We start from the raw sequence: 25,241 nt of genomic DNA, 5'->3' as shown, positions 1-25,241 counted from the left end.
GTCAATTTTTGAAAAATAAGCCGACCCGCTTAATCTAACTGAGGCATCTTCAATTCTGGGTAAAGGAAAGTGATCGATCAGTAAATTCGGGTTAACCGTTGCTTAATAATCAGCCCAAATTCTCAAGAAACATCAGCCTTGCTCACCGGCACCAGTGGCGAGGCCCAGTCAGAGCAGTTAACGGGTTCGACGATGCCGTCCCGTAGCATCACACTCAGCTCGGCGTCCACGCGCGCGCATCGCGTACGGCAATGGCCGCGCGCGGTGGAACACCAGCACCACGCCAGCGCGCAGCCGCAACCGCAGTGTCGCACACCCGCCTGTGTACCGAGCTAGCCCGCCGCCGAATATTACCTTATACCTGTTTATCAAATTAGACATGTCCTCATTAAATGACACATTCTGTTTTGAATGCAGACTAACAATTAGTGAACCTCGGAATATCTATATTTAATTCGATCAACCACTGCCTACCTAGAAACGATTGGTTTCATGACACCTACGGGTTTAATTCTCACACCATTATAAAAATTTAAGACAACATCTGAGTACTCGAGTTTTAAATGTCTAAATTTATTTTTGTATGTAACACTACTTATACACGAAACTGCCGAGCCAGTGTCTACTTCCATATTAATTACATGATTTTCAATGGAAATCGATAACTTAACCGCTCGATAATCCTTTAAGCAGAGATGATGGAAGTCCTCTTCCACATCTTGCTCTACTTCTTGAGCACCGTCCGCCATCACCGCTGCCACTTCCGGGGCCGTCGGTGCTGCCACTTCGTCCAACTGTCGGGTTTGTATCATCCTGTCACCCCGGTTTGTACTGCTGCCTACGGAACCTGTTAGCACTGTTCGTTAAACACACCCGAGTTAACATGACCCGATCGTCCACACTTATTGCAAACGTAATCACGAAATCTACACGTTCCTCCAAAGCTATACTATTCTGGACAAGAAATTCATAGTCTTTCGACGTTATTAATTTAGCCTTATCTTAGTCTTATCGACGACGTTTTCTCGATTTCCGATAGATGGCGTTTGAGCAACATATTATTTATTTAAGTGCTATTAAATTTGTTCCTTAAAGTATGTTATTTGGTTCTGTAATTTAAAATAATAAATACACGGGAGCAACATATTATTTGTTCAAGTGCTATAAAATTTGTTCTTTAAAGTATGTTATTTGGTTAATATAATAATAATTAACGCCCAACGAAGTGGGCACGGGTCGGCTAGTATGTATATAGAATAATTTTTCAAACTTACAGTAACGCGCCAATCTCTTTAGTTCGGCTACGTAACTCGCAACGCTCTCGCCGGCAGCCTGACTAAGCCGGTACCGCTCGGCCAAAATAGACGGAGGTGGCTGTAGATTATTCTTCACTATCGCTACCACTGCCGAATATTAATAAAAGTTACTGTTAGTAAATACTTGTTAACAAAGATTAAGCATAGTTTAAGACCCAATAGTGTATAATATATAGAATAAAAATTGTATAAATTAAAATTAGCCAAAATTAAAATAATTTGAAATGGGGATGATAAACATCACCAAAAAAAAATCTACATTGTACAAAAATCACAACATAAAATAATAGCCCTGTAAACCAAAATCATTTTTAAAACAAACTGCGTACAATTTAAGTAAGTGTAGCTAAGTAAAAGCAGGCCAAAAAAAAGTTTTGGGGAATCCACCCCGAGTAAGAAAGAGATGAATGAAAGAAAGAACAAGTATGCGGCATGAAAGTAAGAGAGGCATGAAAGCGAGAACAGAAATGAAAGAGATATAAAAAGTAAAAATTCTGAGTTTTACGAGACATAAAACTTAGGTTTTTAAAAATGGAGGGGACAAAAACAAAACCCGGATATAAATCTCACATTTTGTTCGAATTAAAAAAATACATAATGTCGTATGTACCCCTTACTCTAAATTCTCGTATTTCTTTCTACTTAAAGTCTAAATTACCTAATACTATCTTTAGAAAAATACTCCAATTTTCCACTTTCAGTATGATTGGGACAGTTATAAGTCATCTTTAAAAAAAAAACACACACACACATCAGCCTATCACAAGCTCAATTCACCACGCTGCTGCACTGCCGGTATATTCCCTGCAGTGAGTGGTGTTTATGATAACAACCGGAAACGACAACTTGGCATGTTCTCCAAGGCATGGTGGAGAGACATCTAAATCGGAAACAAACATTTGTACAAATACTGTATATTCATAAAATATCCACCCCGAGCGGGAGCCGAACCTGCAAACCGCCGGTGTTCAGGCGTCACCAAGCACCACTACACCAGTACGGCTGTCGTAGTTGAGTAGACTTAATTAAATATTGGCCTATATTAAAGAAATTACGAGAAGGTCATAAAATAATAATTAAAAAATATTATTCGTTGAAAGACAATTCTAATTTATATAAACAAATAGAATCCCCGAAGTATATAAGAGGATAACTTATTTATAGGATATTTGTATTCGCCATTGTAAATTTTATTATTGTAATTTATCGATTGTGATGAAACAGGCCCAAGTGGCTTGTTCTAACTTAAGAACCTGTTTGTCTGTCTGTATGATTCAGAATTGTACAATTAGAGCTGCACGCACGCACGCACGCACGCACGCACGCACGCACGCACGCACTCACTCACACGCATCACTTTATACTATCAGTTATACTACATGTTCTTACACACACGCGCACACACACACACACGCACACAACAGAAAATTTCGAAAAATCGTTTTGAATATAGAAAACGAGGCATTTGTATTATTTTTAACTAAATTTTTTACAGACTCTTTATTTATATATTTTTTAATCTGTTTATTTCAATTGTTACTATTTGTTTTATTGTAATTCGTTGCGTTTTTGGGATTTGGATTTATATTTAACTAGCTTTTGCACGCGACATCGTCCGCGTGGACTCCGCTTCTATTGCTCTTAGCAGAGGATATATATCCTACAGCCTTCCTCGATAAATGGGCTATGTCATAGTGAACGAATTTTTCAAATTCAACCAGTAGTTCCTGAGATTAGCTCGTTCAAAGAAACAAACATACAAACAAACTCTTCAGCTTTATAACATAATACAGACTAGGCTGGCCACGTAGTTTTATCCGCTTTAATTTTAGGACAAAACGTACTAATCATATTTTGAAATCGTTACTGTTCAACCCGGGCGACATACAAGAGTTAATTTGATGTTACATCATCTCCTAAATTATACGTCTAAGCACTAACAGACAAAGTATATGTTCATAAAATTGTCTCGTCAATAAAGTTATTTTCATTCGTAAGTATTCATATGTCTGCCTGATAATAATGCGATGACCTTTTCATTTTTCGTGACCATTAATTTGTTGTAGTTACTTGAAAACTATTATATTTGTTATAATATTAGTTGAAATCAAATTTAAATTAATTATGGTCGAATGTCGATCACTGGGCGACCGCTAGTAACGAATAAATAAGTTTCACTGACCAGGCTTAGTGTAGTACTTGGAGAAAACGTCATCCTTCGCCACGTTGGGGTAGAGGAACTGCAGCTGTGCCAGATCTAGGATACGACCTGCCAGAGAGCGAAGCATCAAGCCCCTGGAGGTGAAGGGCTGCAGGCTGAACACTTCGTTGCCCTCTGCGGAATATATGTTTATAAGTGACTGGGCTTGTATTGAGAGTTTTCCAGAATAGCTCTTTCTCTTTTAGGGTTCCGTACCCAAATTCTGCTACGCAATAGCCACCTTTGGCACTCAAGTGAACAGTTCTAAATGGACAGCCTATAACATACTGATGAGGTATTTTGTGAAATATATTAAGACCCCTCACTGGCCTACCTTTAACTTGGTCAAAAGTAGGTGTGAAATTCACACATGGCATAGCTGAAACTCCTGAAAAGTCATAGGAATAATAATAATAAATACTCTTTATTGTACACCAGAAAGAAACATTACAAAAAAAGTGATACATGCAAAGAAAGATGTACAAAGGCGGTCTTATCGCAAAGAGCAATTTCTTCCAGACGACCTTTGGGCATAGGACATAGCATAGAAAAAGAGAAGCGGTAGGGAAGTGTACAAACAGTTGATAAAGAATTGGCATATAGTTAACAAGCAATATGATATTAGAAGAACTAAATATACATACATACACACACATACATATAAAGGAAGGTAGGCCATTGCTATGTTCTATCAACTATGATCACGGTCTCGTAAAAATGGTCCTAAGTGCTGTGCAAAACGCGTGTCTTACACGTTTTGAGCAGTAATGTATTCAGTCTGATTCTCTCATATATTGTTTGTTTCTTTATCGTGACGAATTTTTAGTTTCATCGAGTTTCAAATCACGATTGTAAAGAAGTTTAACTTCAAAAATACTCACCTCCAACCCAAGCGATGGTGATGCCACCGAGCTCAGAATCAGAAAATCTCAGAAGAAAAGTTCCCGGGGGACACTTGGACAACATCTCTTCGGCTTGTGTCTTCTGGATGAAACCCATGATCAGACTGCGGAAGATATAATACAAATATATATAACGAGAAAAAAAATATATATGTATAAATCAATTGCTGTTGCTAGTCTTGCTAAAACTCAAGAAAACTCGTAGTTAATAAATAATTCATACCTGACAATTTTGCCGACTGTATACGTAATGTTAGGGGGCAACCATTGATTATGTGAGCTAATCTTCGATCATTTAGACCAGAGATGAAACGGATAGCAGTTTGGCCGGATACCGGATATTCGGCCAAACATGTGGCCCAATAGCAGAATATCCGGCCGTCGGATATCCGGCGGAACTTAGCTGTTTGGTGTGTCGCACATACACACACTTGCCTTCCTTCCCGTGAGGGTCGTAAAAGGCGACCGAGGGATAAACCTGGCTCAAAATCATCAGGGTCCTGGAGAAGGAAAACTTCATTTGAAACCCGGAATGGGGTATCCGTCAAGCATTCGTGGCATGGCTCTAAAATGAGAAAGACTCCTGCAGCCAAACTGGCTCCACACGTATCGACTCGTCTTTCCTGTGGGCCTAGCCAATGAGGTCGAGAGCTTAGGCAACTCTGAGTTTTCCTGAAGTGTCCTAGGCGACAAAGTGTCTGTCTGACACTGTCTAAATCGTCTGCAATAGACGGACTAAGACCAATGATGACGTCAGATTGACGCTGAATATAACAGAGATTGACGGGAAATATTAAGGAAAGATGAACACTCAAAATATTAATTTTTTTGGAATATCTGATAATTTATATTTCTTGAGGTTGATGTGATATTTTCAATGATCGGATCCCTCGGCTTAAATGAGATTTGGTGAGGATTTCATTGGACCCCTCCCCCCATTCTGAGCTCACATAATTAATGGATGTCCCCTTACTTGTCAATTGTATTTTAAGCATTTTTAAACTTTCCATCGAGACAGTGTTCCAGTAACCAAATTTGAAAAGGAGGAGGTTCTCAATTCGACTGTATTTATCCACGTAAATAATCTAAGTATAACTCACCGGTCGCACCACAGAGTCCTCATATAGTCCCTAGTCACCTTGACCACCATGTAGAACCACTCCCAGAAGGTGAAGTTCCTCTCCGGCAGGGCGTCCTTGCAAAACTGCGTCCAGTTCACCGTCATGCTGTTCAGCTCCATGTTGCTCAGGGGGAGGCTGCTCCTGGGGGGGTTAGGAGGGTCACTTGCGAAGTGTACGGTATAGCGTGTGATAGATGAGATTTTTTTTAAAAGACTTCAAATAAGAAGGAGGCTCTCAATTCGACTATTTTTTTAATGTCATAGCTTTTTTAAATACGGTATTTCATAGCTTTTTAGTGGTGATTAATCGAAAGCTAGTGCTTGTCATGTGGTTCCGTTTAAATTGATTAAGACCTGACGAGTACTTTCGAGTTATATCTAATAACGCGTATTTACTTGACTATTTTTTCGTCTACCTACGTTGTATTACTTGCCGATGTAATTGGAGTCCGTTTTTTCACTTTAAACAACTACATCAGCAAACAAACGCACGGATCACCTGCTGGTATGCGGTTACTGTAACTTATAGTTGCCTAACAATTCACACTGAACGGTTAGCTGGATTTTCTGTTCAGTTTTATATTTCCTTTCGAAAGTGGTTAGTTAGTGGTTAAGTCAATTAATTCACATCTCTGATTCTTATTATATCACTGAAAAGATATCACATATATTGATAAGATATATTGACGAGTTGGTGCAGCGGTCACAGTGGTGGCTTATAGCGATTGCGCTGGGGGTCGCGGGTTCGAGCCCCGCACATGGCATACATTTGTATTTGCCATACAGATGTTTGCCGTGGTCTGGGGCGTTTGTGCTTGTGTATTGTGTTCCAGACCCGCAACACAAGATTAAACCTCATCAGGGGCCGTTGATTGTGAGGCATTTATTTATTGCAAACAAGTTACCTGAATATCTTCTCAGCAAGGAATCGTACATCATCTTCGGAAAGATCGCCTCCGGTTGCGGAGCAGAATTTGATGCGCAATGGCTCAGCCAATTGTCCCCAAGATACCTGAAAAATATATAAAGCTTATGTGTTGAGACTTGAAATTTAATACCATTAATACTTGGTATAATTGTGTTTGCTCGCAAACGAAAAAAGTATTAGTGAATTCGCAATTAAAAGTTTTGAGGTAAAATACACGTCGTTGTTTATCCGTGACCATGTGCAGTTTGGTCCAATTTGAGAGATATGACCGACTGATTTACTGAAATTTTGCACAGATGTAACGAGTTCGCGAGTTCGGCTAGTATAATCGAAATGAAAACCTTCTATTTCGGGAGTCTGTTAAAAATGTGATGTGCCTGCTCGAAATCTAAAACAACTTCTCAAATAGGCTTGAAAAGCACCTTCGAATAGTTATTTCACAAAAAAAAAATATTGCTAAAGTGTGTGCATTAGTGTTACCATCGATTTGGAATGCAGATTCTGCACAGAAGAATTGGAAAGAAACTCTGCAGTTACTCTTTAAAAAAACTGTTGAAATACAGCGTCACTTAATCCAAAAATATATATCATTAATATAATCCTAAGCCGAAGCTGCTACATTCTATAATGTCATAACGTGATGATTTATAGCCTACACAGGTCTTTAATAGAATTTCGGAGTCCGGTTTTAAATACCCTATAATATGAAAACATTTCGTAATTTAGTTTCGGTAAGTCCTGTTACGGAGCTACATAAAAACATGTCAGTACATGGTTACAATTTTTCTCACATTTCCGCGATACTTTTAAAGTAGAATACGTCACTTATATCCAATGAATCTATCGACATTTAAAGGATTAAAAATTACAATGATTTTTTTTTACAAGGGGTTTTCCATTAATCACGTCAGAATCGAAAGGAGAGGGGATGTATCGGAAATAAATTACGAAATTTCACAATTTGGGTCTCCTATCAGTTCCAGTTATTATCATATACACCTGATAGCAATATCCACCAACCCGGAGTTATGTAGCACGATGGAATTAACTCCGATCCTTTTCCTACAAAGCCCAGCAGCTGCTGCTGCCCAGCAGTGGGATGTTACAAGCTAAATCGTATTTTTTTTGATATTTAGGTATATGTATAGTCACCTTATCGGGCACCGTGAAGGGGACCCTGCCTGGAGAGCTGAACGCGTTATCCCACGTGACGGCGGCCCAACCGTGCGGCTCCTGATTGCCGTGAACGATCACTACCACGGGCAGCGACAGGGTCCTTCCTGGAAACCAACACTGTCCTTAGCTACCTGTCTTTAGCATAAGTATAAACGCTGCTTTTATCTATCTACATATCACATACGCAGGTGCAGATGTAGGAGATCCGGGGCTATAGGCCAGCAGACTCTAAAAATAAGAGCGGCCCTCACTGTAGATATCACTGTTATCTTTATAGTAAATAACTTTTTCTGACAATTTTTCCCACTGTTTCACCTTCACCTGTAGCTCTTTGTACAAACATGATTTTATTGTTGTTAAATATATATATTTAAAAACTCTGGCGCAAAAAAAATTATTCATTTTATTTGGAAAATAGCTGAAAGGGTGGACTCCAGCGACAACGGTACGGTTCACCTGATGCCGAGCGATTACCGTAGCCTATAGACGCCTGCATCATCAGAAGCATCGCAAGACCCCGACCCTGTCCAAGAGCTCTCTACCCTACTTACAGGAACACAACACTAGTTAAGAGCAGTGTTATTTAACTGTGATCTTCTGTGAGGTGGAGTTTCTTCCCCAGTCGGGCTGCTCAAGATCTTAAGCAGGATATATCCTGCTATGCCATAGTTTGCCATTTTCTTTCCTATCTTCCGATCATTCTTTCTTCTGACTCACCTGGAAAACCAACTCTCCTCCACCAACATTAAACTCGGATTGGAATTGCAGGGTTAAGTTCTCGTCCATGACACTCAGTGTCCTTTTTCTCAGCGCGTTTAATTTTTCTCAGTTGCATATTTCTGTTGACAAAATAATAATTACTAAGTAAACAGCTATATAAAATCGTTTTTATGAACTTATTCTTTGAATAGTAAATGTTATAATCAAATTCGTATGATCAATAACTCAACTGTTGGGTTTGTACCGTAAGTTAGCCCAAGAATGAAGCACCGGAAGCTGACGCTGAGCTGGCGGCTGGTGGGCTGGTAATCCATGCAGCCGCTGTTGTTGAGGATGTCGCCGCACTCCGCTGGCGCCTTGCCGCGCCCGCTCGCCGCCTCGCTCGGTTGCAGTCGGTTTTTTTTCGTTTGCCTGCAAACACAATTATTTATATATATAAATATCCTTTATGGTAACAATAGTGCAACTATAATAAATTTGCGACCACTTTTAACAGACTTAAAAAAACAAAAACAAGATTAGGTTAGGAGGTAAAAAAAGGTTAGGATTAAGGTTCCCAAATGTATGTTACCTCGTCACATTTTACTGAGCGTACAAAAATTTTAATGGGAAGATCACACGACAAGCGCAAGCTTTGGAATAAGGAATCATGAAAATCTGTACATACAGTAAAATATTTTGGAAATGCACGTAAAAATACAAAAAGAATCCTTTTCTTAAATCGATTAATGGTCATCATACATGTTGCAGTAAAATTTAGTAGTGTATAATTGTGTTTGCAAGCAAACGAAGAAAAACCGCCTTCAATTATATCGACAAGTAATTCAATGTAGGCAGACAAAAAAATCGTCGAGTAAATACGCATTATCAAAGATTACTCCAAAAGTTGTAATCAGATCTCGATGAAATTTAAATGTCACCACATGATAAAAAGTTATGCGGCTTTTCGAGAGTTTCTCTCGATTTCTCTGGAATACCATCATCAGATCCTGGTTTCCTCATCATGGTACCAAACTAGGGATATTTCCTTTCCAACGAAACAAGAATTATCAAAATCGGTTCATAAAAAAGTTGGTCGTTTCAACTAAAAATTGGTGTTAAAAGCAATTGTAATAAAAGTGTATTTGAAGAAGAACAGTCTTTTTAATTCTAAAATACTACAGAACTTGAAGGTACCAAGAAAATTTGATGTAAGTACCGTCAACAATTTAACAAAACGGTTTTTCTCCTTTTTTTGGATATTTTTTTGTTTACCTTCACCTTTAGCATATTTAAATCTTTAAGCTGTTGTTTTCGACTGTTTAAATAGATTTACACTAGTGTAAACTGTACTGATTGTCATAAAAAAAATATTTGAATGCCGTTTTGTTTAGGTCAATGTTTGATAATGTAATTAAACTGTTTTTAGTTTAGTTGTATGTTTTTGTAACTAATGTAATAATTCGAAATGCTAGGAAAACGTAAATCTAATCTTTGTAAGAGGAGTAATAAAGCTCGGGCTATGAAAGGCTTAAAATATATAATCTATGAATATGAACGTAGGTATGGTTTGTACCATATAATTATACCTTCATAAAAAAAACCTAATAATGAAAAATAAAAATTTTGTTTTGATAGAATTCGCAAATGGTAAAACACATTTTTAGCGGTAATTTCGCTGGCAGATACCTGATAACTATGAACTTGGGTAACTTTATAACCTATCTAACTTTCCGAACGGTAATTGATAATTTGCTTAGGATATACTACATGTTTTTGTGTTATAGATACTTTTTGTTAAAATTGTTTCAGATCATTGCACATCGCAAAATTTTTACATCTAGTGAAGATGCCTTGTGAAAGGTCCGAGAGTAGACGAATGTCTACCAAGAGGCATCTCAGCATTGTGCTGGGAGGATCCTCGACACGCAGTCGATCCAGGACACGTGCTCGAGGCTCAAAACAAGGTCATCGTTTGCCAGCAACGTATCGCACCAATAGGCGTGGCTCCGAGCGTCGAAGATCCAGAAAATCACCTTCAAGGATTAAGCTGCAGTCAAAAAGTCGAAGCAGGTTAGTTGTAATATCTCCATTGCAACGGCGTACAGCGCGTACGCCACCAACAAATACGCGGGGACATGACCCGAAAAGTAAAAGTAGGGATTGTAGTCATAGCAAACAGAATCGCCATAGATTGCAAACTCCCTGTAGAAAAGGCTCTAGCAGTCACGTAGTCCACTCCACCATCAAGTTCATGAAAAAATCTCAAATCCGTGACGCCACAGGCTCAACCCTGTAATGTTGTTAATTATGAATTACTCAAATGTATTAAATAACCTCTATAATCTATTTCATATATCTCATCTATAAATCCATCGAGTAAAAAAAAAAATGATTTGCTAATACCAACGTAGTTCCAGAATTTGACCCTATAAAAAAACCAAACGATTGATGATTGGCTAAATAAAGTAAAAGAATGCTCTGAGATTATGACTGGGATAGCAAACAGACCAGTTGCTATGCACTCTCGAACGAGTCGGTACTGCTAAAAAAAATAGTACGAAGTATCAGTATTGTTACGTGGGACGAATGGGTCACAAGACTGAAATTAGCTTTGAGGTCATATGAACATAATGGTCATTGCTTATGGAAATGTAGGAAAAAGAACAGAGTTTGGGGATGTGTTGTAAAAAAACATATTGTTAATTGCTTTAAGTGGAAACGGATTAGTCATGATGTTCCCGAATTCAAGAGGGATGTTAGAGTTGATAAAACCGAAGTTAAGACATTATGACTAGATAGTGATTAGGAGTACGAAAAACTTATTAAGAGTGTATCATCACTACATGGTATAAAACAAAGTCGCTTTCTCTGTCCCTATATCTCTATGTCCCTATGTATGCTTAAATCTTTAAAACTAAGCAACGGATTTTGATGTGGTTTTTTATAATAGATAGAGTGATCAAAGAGGAAGGTTTATATGTATAATAACATACATTGTGATTGTAGTGGAGTAATACTGTTATTTTTAACCGACTTCAAAAAAAGCAGGAGGTTACTCAATTCGACCGTATATATATATAATTATATATATTTATGTATGTTCGGGGATAACTCCGTCATTTATGAACCGATTTTGATAATTCTTTTTTCGTTGGAAAGGGGATATCCCTTTCCCCTCATCAAAGAGGAAGGTTTATATGTATAATAACATACATTGTGATTGTAGTGGAGAAATACTGTTATTTTTAACCGACTTCAAAAAAAGCAGGAGGTTACTCAATTCGACCGTATATATATATATACTAGCTGTGCCCGCGGCTTCGCCCGCGTTGTAATCAGTGTGTCACAAAGTTTTCCCTGCAAACTTCCAGTGAAACTCTCATCAAAATCGGCTTAGCCGTTCCGTAAACCTTCCTCTTAAAGCCCTCTCTCCATTGGCGAAATCGCATGAAAATCCGTTCAGTAGATTTTGAGGGAATCGATCACATGCACTTTTGGGGACTTTATTTTATAATAAACTAACTGTTGCCCGCGACTACGTTCGCGTGGTTATGAAGACATGCATTACTATTAAGATGTTTAACGCAAATTATTTTTTAATTTCAGTCACTTGAAATGCTTATCACACTAACTTTTTAAAAGGGACAATTTAGTATAATTTAATAGTGAGTTCTTTACAGAGACCCGTAACTATTCAAAGTTTCATATTACAATGAAAATCTTTGACAGGAGACGACAAGACGCTATAATTTAATAGTTATTTTTATAAAACCTCTCTATACACCACATTTTTAGTTTGATTTTCAGGCTGCTGTATAAATAACCTATTAGGCGAACTTATAGCTGCTGTATATGTTTCATACAAACTACCAACCTCAATTGTGGAATATCGCAATATCCGTTCTTAGCGGACGTCTACTAACTATAATCTACCTCCTTGCCAAATAATGCATGGACCATCCAGCGGTTTTTGAGTTCTCGTGATGAGTGAGACAGTGACCTTTCTCTTTTATATATATATAGATTACGATGCATTATTTGGACATCTCCTCACCATCTATAGAGCATATATTTTGAATTTCAAGTCTCTTACTTCAAATATATAGGACTTTCATACAAACTTCCAAGCCCCGTTTTATCCCCTTAGAGGTCGAGTTTCGTAAAATTCGTTCTTAAGGAATGTCTACACTCTATAAGGAGCCTACTTCCTAAATTTCAAGTTTGCAGGTGTTATAGTTTCGGAGATTTCTTGAGCAGTGAGTCAACCTACGATCCCCCGTTTTAACCCCAAAAGGAAAATGATTTCTAAAGATACATTATTTGGACACCTTCTCACCATCTATAGAGCATACATTTTAAATTTCAAGTCTCTTACTTCAAAAACATAGGACTTTTATACAAACTTCTAACCCCCGTTTTATTCCCTTAGGGGTCGAATTTCGTAAAATTCGTTCTTAGCGGATGTTTACACCCTATAAAGAACCTACTTACCAAATTTCAAGTTTGTAGCTGTTATAGTTTCGGAGATTTCGTGGTGAGTGAGTCAACCTACCATCCCCCGTTTTAACCCCAAAAGGAAGTAGATTTCTAAAGATACATTATTTGGACACATTCTCATCATTTATAGAGTATACATTTTAAATTTCAAGTCTCTTACTTCAAAAACATAAGACTTTCATACAAACTTCCAACCCCCGTTTTACCCCCTTAAGGGTCGAGTTTCGTAAAATCCATTCTTCACGAATGATTACGCTTTATAAGAAGCCTACTTGCCAAATTTCAAGTTTGTGGCTGTTATAGTTTCGGAGATTTCGTGATGAGTGAGTCAACCTACTATCCCCCGTTTTAACCCCAAAAGGGAATTAATTTCTAAAGATACATTATTTTAACACCTTTTCACTATCTATAGAGCATACATTTTAAATTTCAAGTCTCTTACTTCAAAAACATAGCATTTTCATACAAACTTCCAACCCCCGTTTTACCCCCTTAGGGGTCGAGTTTCGTAAAATTCGTTCTTAGCGGATGCCTACGTCTTATAAGGAGCCTACCTGCCAAATTTCAAGGTTGTAGGTGTTATAGTTATGGAGATTTCGTGATGAGTGAGTGACCTTTCGCTTTTATATATATATATATATATATATATATATATATATATATATATATATATATATATATAATTATATATAATTATGTATGTTCGGGGATAACTCCGTCATTTATGAACCGATTTTGATAATTCTTTTTTTGTTGGAAAGGGGATATCCCTTTCCCCTCTGGTGTGGTACCATGATAAGGAAACCAGGACCTGATGATGGGATTCCAGAGAAATCGAAGGAAACTCTCGAAAAGCCGCATAACTTTTTACTGGGTCTTACGATTTTAATGATTTTTAATTTAATCGAAAGCCAATGTTTATCATGTGGTCACATTTAAATTTCATCGAGATCTGATTACAACTTTTGGAGTAATCTTTGATAATGCGTATTTACTCGACAATTTTTTTGTCTACCTACGTTGTATTACTTGTCGGTATAATTGAATGCGGTTTTTCTTCGTTTGCCTGCAAACACAATTATTGAGGTTTCTAATGTGATGTCGTAAATACATTTTTAAATTACATTTAAATACTAATTACATTTTTTCCGCTTACATTGCAAACGCAGGCTGAACCCTACGAGAGTTATCAAAATAATGTACTAAGTATTGTACACATTGAAAAGGTCTACAGAGAACTTCGCTGTGGTATATGTCTATCTCTTATGGATATCCCACAATAACATTTTTTTTGTCATTTACTTTTTACGACAAATAATGGCTAATTTTCGAAGCGATTTTAACCAATACAGCATTAATCCTTATCTAATTAAATACCCTAAATACATTGCTGATTTAATATAGATCTCTATAAGGCCCTTTACAGCATATGATTTAAATGAATATTTTCGAACATATTACAGATTTAAAAATTGCGATACGTAGCGTTTGCGGCTATTCCGGCCAGCCGGGGCGGCGGGAGCGTGCCTGTGAGTATAGTATAAAAAGTAAATAAGTAAAAATGTAGTGTATGAATTTAGATATTCCAAAAATAACAAGAAATTTTCATGGTTTAGGAAAAGAAGAATTGTTTTACTCTAAAGTTAACGCGTGCGGGCCACGGGCAGTAATGAATAAATCAAAACTACTGGATCGATTTTAATCATTTTTGCAGTGAATGACATATATTTTATATATTTTATATCCGTGCGAAGTCGGAGCGTGCCGCTAGTATGTTAATAATGTAAAGTTGACGGGATACGGAGATTTTGGAAGTCTGTTGTGAGAGAGATTATATCTACCACTTGAGAAATGGCTAGTGAATAATTTGCCATCTCTTAAGGGGATCCCAGACAAATTCGGCCGTTTTCATGTGCTATAAAGTATACGTTAAAGTTACGTTAAAAATATCAAATAAATATATGTTGTAACTCGGATTCAGTTTATTAATGTGACTGTAAGATAATTGTATAAAACTCTCTAAATAAAGAGAAATAATTGTTTACCTGGACCTCCTTTCGCGTACAAAAATCGTATAGGCTTTCTAATTTTACTACTTACAATAGTGAATATTTTTTTTTTTATTAATTAAGAATCCTGTACTTAATATTTCTACAGAAGGGTTTTTTATTAAGTGCAGTATTTTATTAGAAAATCGTAAAAATATAATTTCTGGTTATTTGCCGGGCGACAGGCGGCCCGCGGCACAGCGTTGCAAATGCTACCGATTTATCGGTAGATCTACCGAGTTTGGCCCTTGTCTACCGATATACCGATTTAGCAGTGCTATCTACCGAATTTTTGAATTTTCAACTAATGTAAAATAATTTTCTAAAAAAAAGGTAAAATAATATTCTAAAAGAAAACGGTAACACAAAATCAATGCACGGGGACTTCCCGAAATTCTTCCCACCACGTCGAATATGACCGTTCAAATCCGCGGTGTGTTAAAACAAATTGTACTAACACGTCATATAATAGAGTTTATTATTGTCTGGTGAGTATACAAGGGAAAATCCCTGAAGATAACTTTCTTCGGGTTTGTTTCTTGAATTAGGTATAGGACTAGTGATGGATTATTTTTGGATTATATCGATAGATTAGGATTAGTATTCGGATTCATTATTGACATGGGAAGATTCAATTCGCATTTAACAAATTAAATATAGTTGCGAAATTTTGTGAAGTGTTAAGCGAATTCATAGCTAATTTATACTTCTTTCGCGGCAACGTGCTATTCTATCGCACCCACGGGAAGTCGGGAATACTAATAATCTGTTTCATTATTAGCAATTTAGCAGTTGCTGCGAAGAATGAAATTATGCAATTATTATCTTTGATTATGATGCTTGTATGGACAACTTCTATAATTAATGTTTCTTAGTGATAAAACGTATTTCTTTTGAGTACTTTCTTTTTCTGTAATGCAAAATAATTATAATTATAAATGGAACAAAAATTTGCACGCCGTTTAAGGTAGATTATATGAGACATTGTAACTAATAACACCTTATGTATTAACTATATTCATGCAAATAAAGAATTTGATTTAATTTAACGGAACAAATTTAAATAAATGAACGCATTATTGACTTAAAATACTTTTGTTTTACTCCGAGTAAAAATCTACCGATTTCTACCGATTTTTCGGAGCCAAATATACCGATTTTTTATTTTACACTTTTGCAACACTGCCGCGGCAGACGGCCAGAGGCCTTTGTACGGGGAACTTGTGTCGCTCGTCATCGCACGCTGCTCTTGCTTACGCGCAAATCTATTTACTTTTTTTAATCCAAGATAGGCATGAAATGTAACAGGCAGACAGACTTACTGTTGAATTTTGCAATTGTATTTACTTCAAATAAAAAAATAATTTAAATTATTAATTTTGAGCTGTGTAAATGTAAAGCTGCTTAGTTTGTGGTCTAAGATCCGAACCTAAAGTCGATCTTCACCGAGCCGATAATAGAATAAAATATAAATTTAGTATATCTATACAAATAAAATTGGAGCGGCTGTTTTTAATATTAAAATAACCGCTTTTTACTAAATTCATATGGATGTATACACGATACATACACAAAAATAGTATTTTGACAATTTTTGTCTGTCTGTATGTCTGTTTGTTCCGCCTAATCTCTGAAACGGCTAGACCGATTCTAACGGGACTTTCACTGGCAGATAGCTGATAGAGTAAGGAGTAACTTAGGCTACTTTTATTTTAGAAATTTATTTATTTTATAACTGCGAACTGAACAACAAGTAACAACTAGTAATTAATATAATGTTATAGCCTAAATGATCGACACGACAAGAAGAAAATTAAATAATAATTATGGATGATCACAACTTATACGCAAGCTCTTGGTATATATAGGAAACGGATCAATCGCAGGTCCTAGTAGTACAAGCTAGAGCCGGTAGATGGCCGAGTTTAATACCCTTTATGTAATACTGATCAGGTGAAGTGCGGGTGGGTGGGGTGTGGCAAAGTCTAAATGCTCAAGGTCATTGAGAAGGGGGAGCCTCTTAAAGGTTTTGGATATTCATATGTGAGTACCATAGGTAAAAATAAAATATCTTTGACGATTGATACTGTTAAAATATTTATTTAGGTAGTTGTTGTTCCTGAAATAATAAAAAATATATATTATTACTTTTCTTTATGTAAATTAATTAATTATTAAAATTATGTATATGACGACTTTAATTTTGAAACAACGTCAACATGATTGACAGTCGACAATTTTTTAAATAATAAAAGTGATAATTATTATACTCTTTTAGTGCGAATTATTCGCAAGGGGTATAGCTAGTTAAAAATATTAATATAATCAAAGAGAATCAAAGCTATCGCGTTAAACCTCCGTTTATTTTGAATGATCTTAATGTTCATGTAAATCTAGACGACAATCAAAAATTTCAATTATTACATACTTTGAATCAGTATCGCGATTGTTTTGCCAGAGCCTTGTCCGAGCTAGGTCAGACAGTTATTTCAGAAATGAATATTCAAATTAAAGATACGGAACCAGTGGTATATCGACCATATAGGTTGAGTCATTCAGAACGGGAAGAAGTTAGAATCATGGTTGAGGAATTATTACAATATAATAAAAGAATCTGAATCTCTGAAGGAAACCAGGATCTGATGATGGGATCCCAGAGAAATCGAGGGAAACTCTTGAAAATCCGCAATAACTTTTTACTGGGTGTACCGATTTTGATAATTTTTAATTTAATCGAAAGCTGATGTTTGTCATGTAGTCACGTATAAATTTTATTGAGATCTGATCACTACTTTTTGAGTAATCTTTGATAACGCGTACTTACTTGACTATTTTTTTGTCGATCTACGTTGTATTACTCGTCGATGTAATTGAAGTTGGTTTTTTTTTTCGTTTGTGAGCAAACACAATTATGTGCTTTAGAATTAGCGTCTGGTTACTATCAGATTCGATTGTCTGAAGAGAGCAGGAGTAAAAGTGCGTATGTAACTCTCCATAGTCAGTAGGAATTTAACAGAATGCTTTTCATATTAGCTAGTTTTTCAGCAAGCATTAATTTAGTCTTGGCAATTTATTTTATGATATGGCATTAACTTATATAGATACGCATGTATAATAAAATCCCACAAACATTTTTTGAATTGTCTCAACATAAATTTAAAATTTTCAAGAAAACAACAAATTAATAGATAAAGTGTATTATTCGGTGCAGGATTACATAGTTGATAAAGATGTGTGGACTTAGTGACGCTGTATTTTATGCAACAAGTTAGTAATTTTGTACTAAAACACAGTTTATATATTATTTTTCAAAAGAGTAACTGCGGAGTTTCTTGTCGATTCTTCTCTGCAGAATCTACATCCTGATTTTGATTTTCGTTTTGGACGATGTCTTGGTAGCGAGTAAGTTGTTTGAAGAAGGTATCGAAAAGGTCTTACTTATACGAATTAGAGAGACAGGATTAACGTTAAAGCCCTGAAAATGTTACTTTTTCAAAATCGCTACGGTTACGTAGGTTTTAAAGTTTCTAGCGAGGGTGTAAGACTGGGTATTAAAAAGATAGAATATGTAAAAAAAAAAACAGTTCCTAGCCCCATGGATGTTACAAGACGTCCGTCACTTAATAGGTACAGTTAGTTTTTTTTAGACGTTTTATCCGGGGTTTTGGTGAAATAGCTTGCCCTTGACGAAATTAGTAAATTTAAAAAAAATGTGAATTCCAATTATGCCAATTATCGGCGGCAAAAAAAGTAAGTTTTTTAGCACCCTATCCTTAAAAACAAAAAAAAAATTGTTACATTTTAGTTATTATAGGATCGTTCACAAAATTTATCGTTTTGAAGGCAGTTAAAAAATACGAAGTCAACTTCCACATTCGTGATTTTTCTGATTACTTCGGGACATTTGGCTTACCGAAACATCTACTAAGTGATAGCGGTACGTCATTTACAAGTACGAAATCCAAATTTTTTATTAGTGATTTAGGAGTTCATTATACCGGGTGATTTTGAAAGCGTTTTGGAAACGAAAATTTTGAATTACTTATCAATAACAGAAGCTATATATAACGTTAATTTAATAATATATGTATTTTTTTTTTTCATCAAGGTCGATATTCATATCGTTTACAGACAAAAAGTGAGAACCAGTAGTAGTGCTACAAGGTAGGTATATTCTAAAAATAGAAATACTATACGTTTTAATATCGCGTCACAAAATCGTATTAGCCAATAAAAACAAAGCTACCGAGTTGCGCCGGAGTCGATCAATGACGGCATTGCTCACCTGTAACGGTCGGCGTCGCGCGTGCCCCTGGCTTTCAGTTGGTCAGTAATACCATAACAGTTCACGCGTACACTAGGTCAAGGACATTTAAATTATTATTCACCGGAGTTTGAAGATGTTTTTGAGCACTTCGAGCGTGATCCCCAGCGGAGGACAAGGATGGCAGCAAGAGAATTCGATGTTAGCCAAAACTTCGTATGGAATTTCGTAAGGCTCACGTAATAAACTACGCACCGGCAAGAATCGTCTTTTGCCAGTGGTTGTTAAATAATACAAACGCCAACATACTCTGGACGGACGAGTCACTGTTTACTCGAGTGGGGCTATACAATGTGCACAATGAGCATTACTGGGCTCTAATTAACCCCCACTTGATACGAGAAAACCATCACCAGGTTCGTTTCAGTGTGAACACGTGTAGGCCGGTATTATTAACGACCAATTAATAGGGCCTATTTTTATTGAAGGTCATCTAACCGGCAACTCGTACTTAGAGATGTTAAGGAGAGTAATATCGGAGTTAGTAGACGATGTGCCGTTAGCTTACTCGAGAGGTATGTACTACCAACACGACGACTGTCCCGCTCATTACACGAGTGTAGTGCGTGCGTACCTGGACAATGAGTTTAGTGATCGTTGCATAGGTCGAGGAGGGCCTGTGTCTTGGCCACCTGGAAGTCCGGACTTAACGCCCCTGGATTTTTTCTTGTGGTCGGAAATAAAAAGTTATACACGTCAATATGAAAGCTGTGATGATTTACGCATTGCGATAGTGGACGCTTTTGATAAAGTGAAAAGTGATAAAGACACATTAAGAAAATTAAAAGACAATTGTATTAAACGTGTACGTTTGTGTATTGAACGCAGCAGACTCCATTTTGAGCAGTTGCTTCGATACTGAGAAGTGTAAATAGTGTAAATAAACTGTTAATAGGTATATAAGTTAATTATTCTCTAGATAGCTCCGATTTTTTAAATACGCCTGAAATTTATACCTACAGCCCGTTTATAATTGATTTGTTGTGAAAAGAACAATCGTGGTTAATGATCGAAAAGAAGTTTAAATAAAATAGGTATTTCTGACGGTCCTAAGCCCATGTAAAGTATGAAGGACAAACGAGTCTATCTACGTAAGTAGTCGCTAGCTCGTGCCTATAGGTATACTTTTATCAACCGAAACGCGCACGGACGTGTTTCATTCATATAAAATAATGAATGAATGATCAGTGCCTTACTACTTTCCAAGTCGATCGAGTAAAAATGAATTTTAAAATTGAAACTTTTTATTAGTCAACATTACAATTGATTTATCCATTTTTATAGGTACTATAGATGATCCCAAAGTAAAATATTTCGTTTCCAAAACGGTTATAAAATCACCGTGTATAAAGAATGCAGTTGCTTCACCTAGAGCAAATGGCCAGGTGAAGCGTTATAATCAGACTCTCAAAACCATCATCATTACAGCCTAAACAGTCCACTGCTGGACATAGGCCTCCACAAGTTTACGCCAACAATAACGTGAACTCAAGTGTTTTGCCCATAGTCACCACGCTGGGCAGGCGGGTTGGTGACCGCAGTACTGGCTTTGTCGCACCGAAGACGCTGCTGCCCGTCTTCGGCCTGTGTATTTCAAAGCCAGCAGTTGGATGGTTATCCCGCCACCGGTCGGCTTCTTAAGTTCCAAGGTGGTTGTGGAACCTTGTTATCCCTTAGTCGCCTCTTACGACACCCACGGGAAGAAAGGGGGTGGCTAAATTCTTTAGTGCCGTAGCCACACAGCACATCTCAAAACCATGGCAAAGGCGAAACACTTTGGTATGACCGAGTATTGCAAGTGCAATGGGGACTTAACAATACTGTTAATAAGGTTTAGTAAGTAATTACAGGTAAAACCATTCTGAAGTTTCGTTTGGGATAAGGCTTGTGGGGATCAATAAAGGTAGTTTAATTGCGGAAAAAGGTATATGGGTGAAAACAATCGAATGCGAAGTGAATAACTGAAGTGAATAACAATTGTGATAAATTACGTAAGATTAGGGATGAAGTAGATTTACATACGAAAGAGTTCCAAGAAAAACAAAAGAATAGATAAGTATATGTATAAAAAAGTTTAATTTAAAGTTGGGAATTTGGTATAAGTCGAAAGAGTAACACATACTGTAGGTAAGTCGAAATATTTGGCAAAACGTTCAGGCCCGTAAAGAGTAATTAAAATTTTGGATCATGATAGGTTTGAGGTAGAAGATTATATCACAATACTATACTAGGTATATAAATACTAACACAAAAAAGGCACTTTGAACTATAAAGGTATATTCTCGATTGACAAGGTACGTCTTTGGCTTTGTTTTAACAACGAATGTGAATCATCTAGCGAAAGTAATCATGATTAATGATTAGTTTTACGATTTAGAGATGTTCCTCACAGATATCACGTTTCCCAAAAATAATATAAAAAATTGTGATAATTTATATAGAATGATTTGATTACCGTAACGTGTTAGACAATAAATTTAAAAAAAGAAGTTTACCTAAAATTTCTAAAGTACAGAAATTGTAATTCTACACTGCTATGAGCAAAAGTAGATTTATGCAAGGACATGTGTTAATGTTAAACTCCTATGAGCGAACATAAATAATATTTGAAGCGCAATGTGCACGTAATGTCGCTATGAGCGAATTTGAAGTGCAATGTGCACGTAATATCATTCATAATTCATCATTCCAGCCTATTGCAGTCCACTGCTGGACATAGGCCTCCACAAGCTCGCGCCAAAAGTGCGTGAACTCATGTGTGTGCACGTAATATCGCTATGAGCGAATTTAGAAGTGCAATGTGCACGTAACGTGTCGCTGTTGGAGTACGTGCGCGCCTGATGATCGCGTGGGGCGCGAGCGACAAGAGGCGGCGGGGAGCACCGGCGACGGTGCGAGCGCAGCGGCGACGAATTCAATGGTCATCCACGACGCCGAGCCATCAACACTACTATTTTTTTATCCGCAACGCCAAGCATCCGTAGTTTCATATATTTATAATTTTATTTTCAACAATATACGATACGAAGAAATACAGTCCACTTCATTAATCAATATTTCATCGGGTACCAGTTTTCCCTAACCACTGCGGCACAGGGCACTGGCCTCAACAGTCGCTATGAGCGAATTTTATTTTTAAGTGTAAAGTGCAAAGTAATTATAATGTATTTATATGTATTATTTAATTTCATTGTGAACATTATGAATTAATTGTGAATTGCATTAAGTGATTGTGTAATTTTCATTGTCTAATACTTGTGTAATCTACGAAATACATATATATATAATAGTAGTTTATGCAACTGTCATATAATGAAGGGTATTAAAACACGAGTGTGAGTTTATGAAACGAGCGCAGCGAGTTTCATAATAGTAACGAGTGTTTTAATACCCGTGTTATATGCAGTTGCATATACTACTTTATCTTCACTAATGCAATTAATCAAACAACAAGAGTAAAAGCTGACAATAGTTTATTTATAATGATTGTTCAAATTTTGGATGGTACAATTCTGAAAGTTAATGTTAATTATTGATCCAGCAGCTGTAGCGGTCGCGGGGCAAGCAGTAGAGCTCGTAGACGGAGTCGGAATATTTATAATTACTTCATTCGTCTTGTTTTCTTTACTGTTCAAGATCGTATTTGAGACTTGAATTTTATTCATTAAAGACTCATCAATGTAGCTTCCAGCCACAGTAGAAGACTTCCACCCTCCGTGTCGTTTCAGTGCGGTCAAATCACCACCGCTATCTATGAGAAGGGTCGCCGAGGTGCGCCGGAAGCAATGCCCCGTGTACAACGCTGGGTTAGGCAGATTCAGAAAACTTGCGATAGTTTTTCCCAGAGCACCAAATTTATTAATACCAGTTCTTTGATCGACGCACTTACCCGATCTATAGCTCAAGAAAAAGGCAGGGTTTCGACAGGGGGTTGGTCGAAGTTCCATGTATTTTTTACATACGGCATAGCAGTTGCCCGTCACAACAAAAGAACGATCTATTTTCGTTTTTATTTTCGAAACTTTCACCATGATTGTACTGTTATCTATGTTAGAGACTTCATCGAACTGGATGTTGTATAGCTCTTGCCTTCGGCATGCCCCCATTATGCCGAAGATTAGTGCAACCTGTAACAATAAACGATATAATAAGCTTGAGATACATAGCCAAGGCAAAAACTATGATTTATGTAGTAGTAAAGTGTAGGTACCTACTAGCAAATTTATACACAAAGCGCTTAAACGGAGTGTCTAGATAACTTGCGTGTGTAGTACGTAAGTACTAGGTAGATTAAATAACAGAACTAAAATATATTTACCTTTTCAAAAAGATACAAAATATCTGGTGAATCTTCCAGGAACATCTTTATTTGACCTGATGTAAACGTCAAGGACTTTTTTTCCTTGTGTCCTTCTGAACTGCGTTTCAGGAACGCTATGACTTTTGAATACTTCGTGATATCAATATTGTTATAGATACTTAGTGTGGACTTGAGCATAGAATATTTAGCCCACATAGAAGATGGCTTGAATTTGTCGGAGAGGTCTTTGAGATACGTAAGAATGACATTTTCAGAAAATGATGTAGTTTTCTTTTCTATCTTCCATGCCAAAAAGTTATTATATTCTTTTTCATATAATTTTCTAGATTTTTCTGGCAAAAGTTTGTGAGTTAATTTTGTTGTCAATTCTAGAATATCCGGAGGCGTACAAATATCATCGTCGCTATCCATTTTTAACTTTTAATTTATTAAATTTAATTCACGCGTACGTGTATTGTCTAGACTTGGGTAACTCATGAGTGAGTGATACAAATGAAACATATCTTTTCAAGTGAGCTAGTCTCTCATCAGCTCACTTGCGTTTCAAATATATCTCCAGCTCACTAGACTTATGATTCATTTTCGAGATACTGACGTACTGAGCGGGAGTAAACGAGACTGAGCTAGTGAGCCACTCGATCGGACGATGGCGTTTATCATGCGAAAGAGAGAGACAGTTAGCTATGGCTTTGTATCTTTTCGATTCCTATTTCACATAATCGTCTTGCTCTGAACAAGCGAAAGTAGTTGTAGAAAGTAGTTGGTTGTATTATAAAATTATTTCACTGAGCTAAATGAGCTGAAGAGCTAAATGAGTGATATATATCCTAAGATCAAAATGATATATATCTCTCTTTTCTTTTCAGTGATATAAACTTCGCATGGCTAGTATTGTCACAGTGATTTTGCCGCCATTAAAATCTAACCAATGAGAGCGCAGCTGCGCGCATGCGCGCGATGTTATAATGAGATTTTACGATATCGATGTGGATAATAAACCAATTGTTGAATTGTGAAATAGCTTAAATTGAGTGTTTTGTTGTCTGCGCTATAACAGTAGTAATTATAAGTCAAGTATTGGAAACATAAGTAGAATGTTACAACATTAGTTGTAGATAAATACGATTATATTGTTAATTAATATTATTATCATATACATTTTTATAATGTATAATAATTAATATTCATACTCTAAGCTGTATCATTCGCGGGGACGCGAAACTTGTCAGGATGGACGAATTGTTAGCTTGCAAAATGTTTGTTAATTTATGTCTTAATTTCCAAATAAATATTACACATATAAAATATTTTACTCATGCATTAAAAATAAATTGTCAACTTCACTAAAAGTTATGAATAATTAAGGAAGTTTGTATAAAATATTAGTTGATTTACTATAGAATAACTTGTATTTCGACATATAGAAAAATGTGTTAATATTATCTTGTATTTGTATTAATTAACAGTATTTTAAGTTCTTTGTAACTCAATTTCGTCTTTCAGGTGTTTTGACTAAAATATCATTTCTTAGTCAATTGAACGCTTTTTATTTATTTAATTATTGTTTTAATGAGTAAGGAGGGATTCGTCATTGAGCTACACTCCTTTCCAACAAAAAAAGAATTATCAAAATCGGTTCATAAACGACGAAGTTATCCCCGATACATAAAAATAATATATATACGGTCGAATTGTGTAACCTCCTCA

General features: G+C 36.5%; 1 pseudogene; it reads right to left on the bottom strand.

The window, feature by feature from the left end:
• Window positions 1-122: 122 nt before the first annotated feature.
• On the bottom strand, window positions 123-23,729 carry LOC123666035 (annotated as a pseudogene).
• Between the last annotated feature and the right edge of the window lie 1,512 nt (window positions 23,730-25,241).

This window comes from Melitaea cinxia, chromosome 25, assembly GCF_905220565.1.
Source record: "Melitaea cinxia chromosome 25, ilMelCinx1.1, whole genome shotgun sequence".
NCBI classification, from domain to species: Eukaryota; Metazoa; Arthropoda; class Insecta; order Lepidoptera; family Nymphalidae; genus Melitaea; species Melitaea cinxia.
This window is presented reverse-complemented; position numbering and strand designations above follow the sequence as displayed.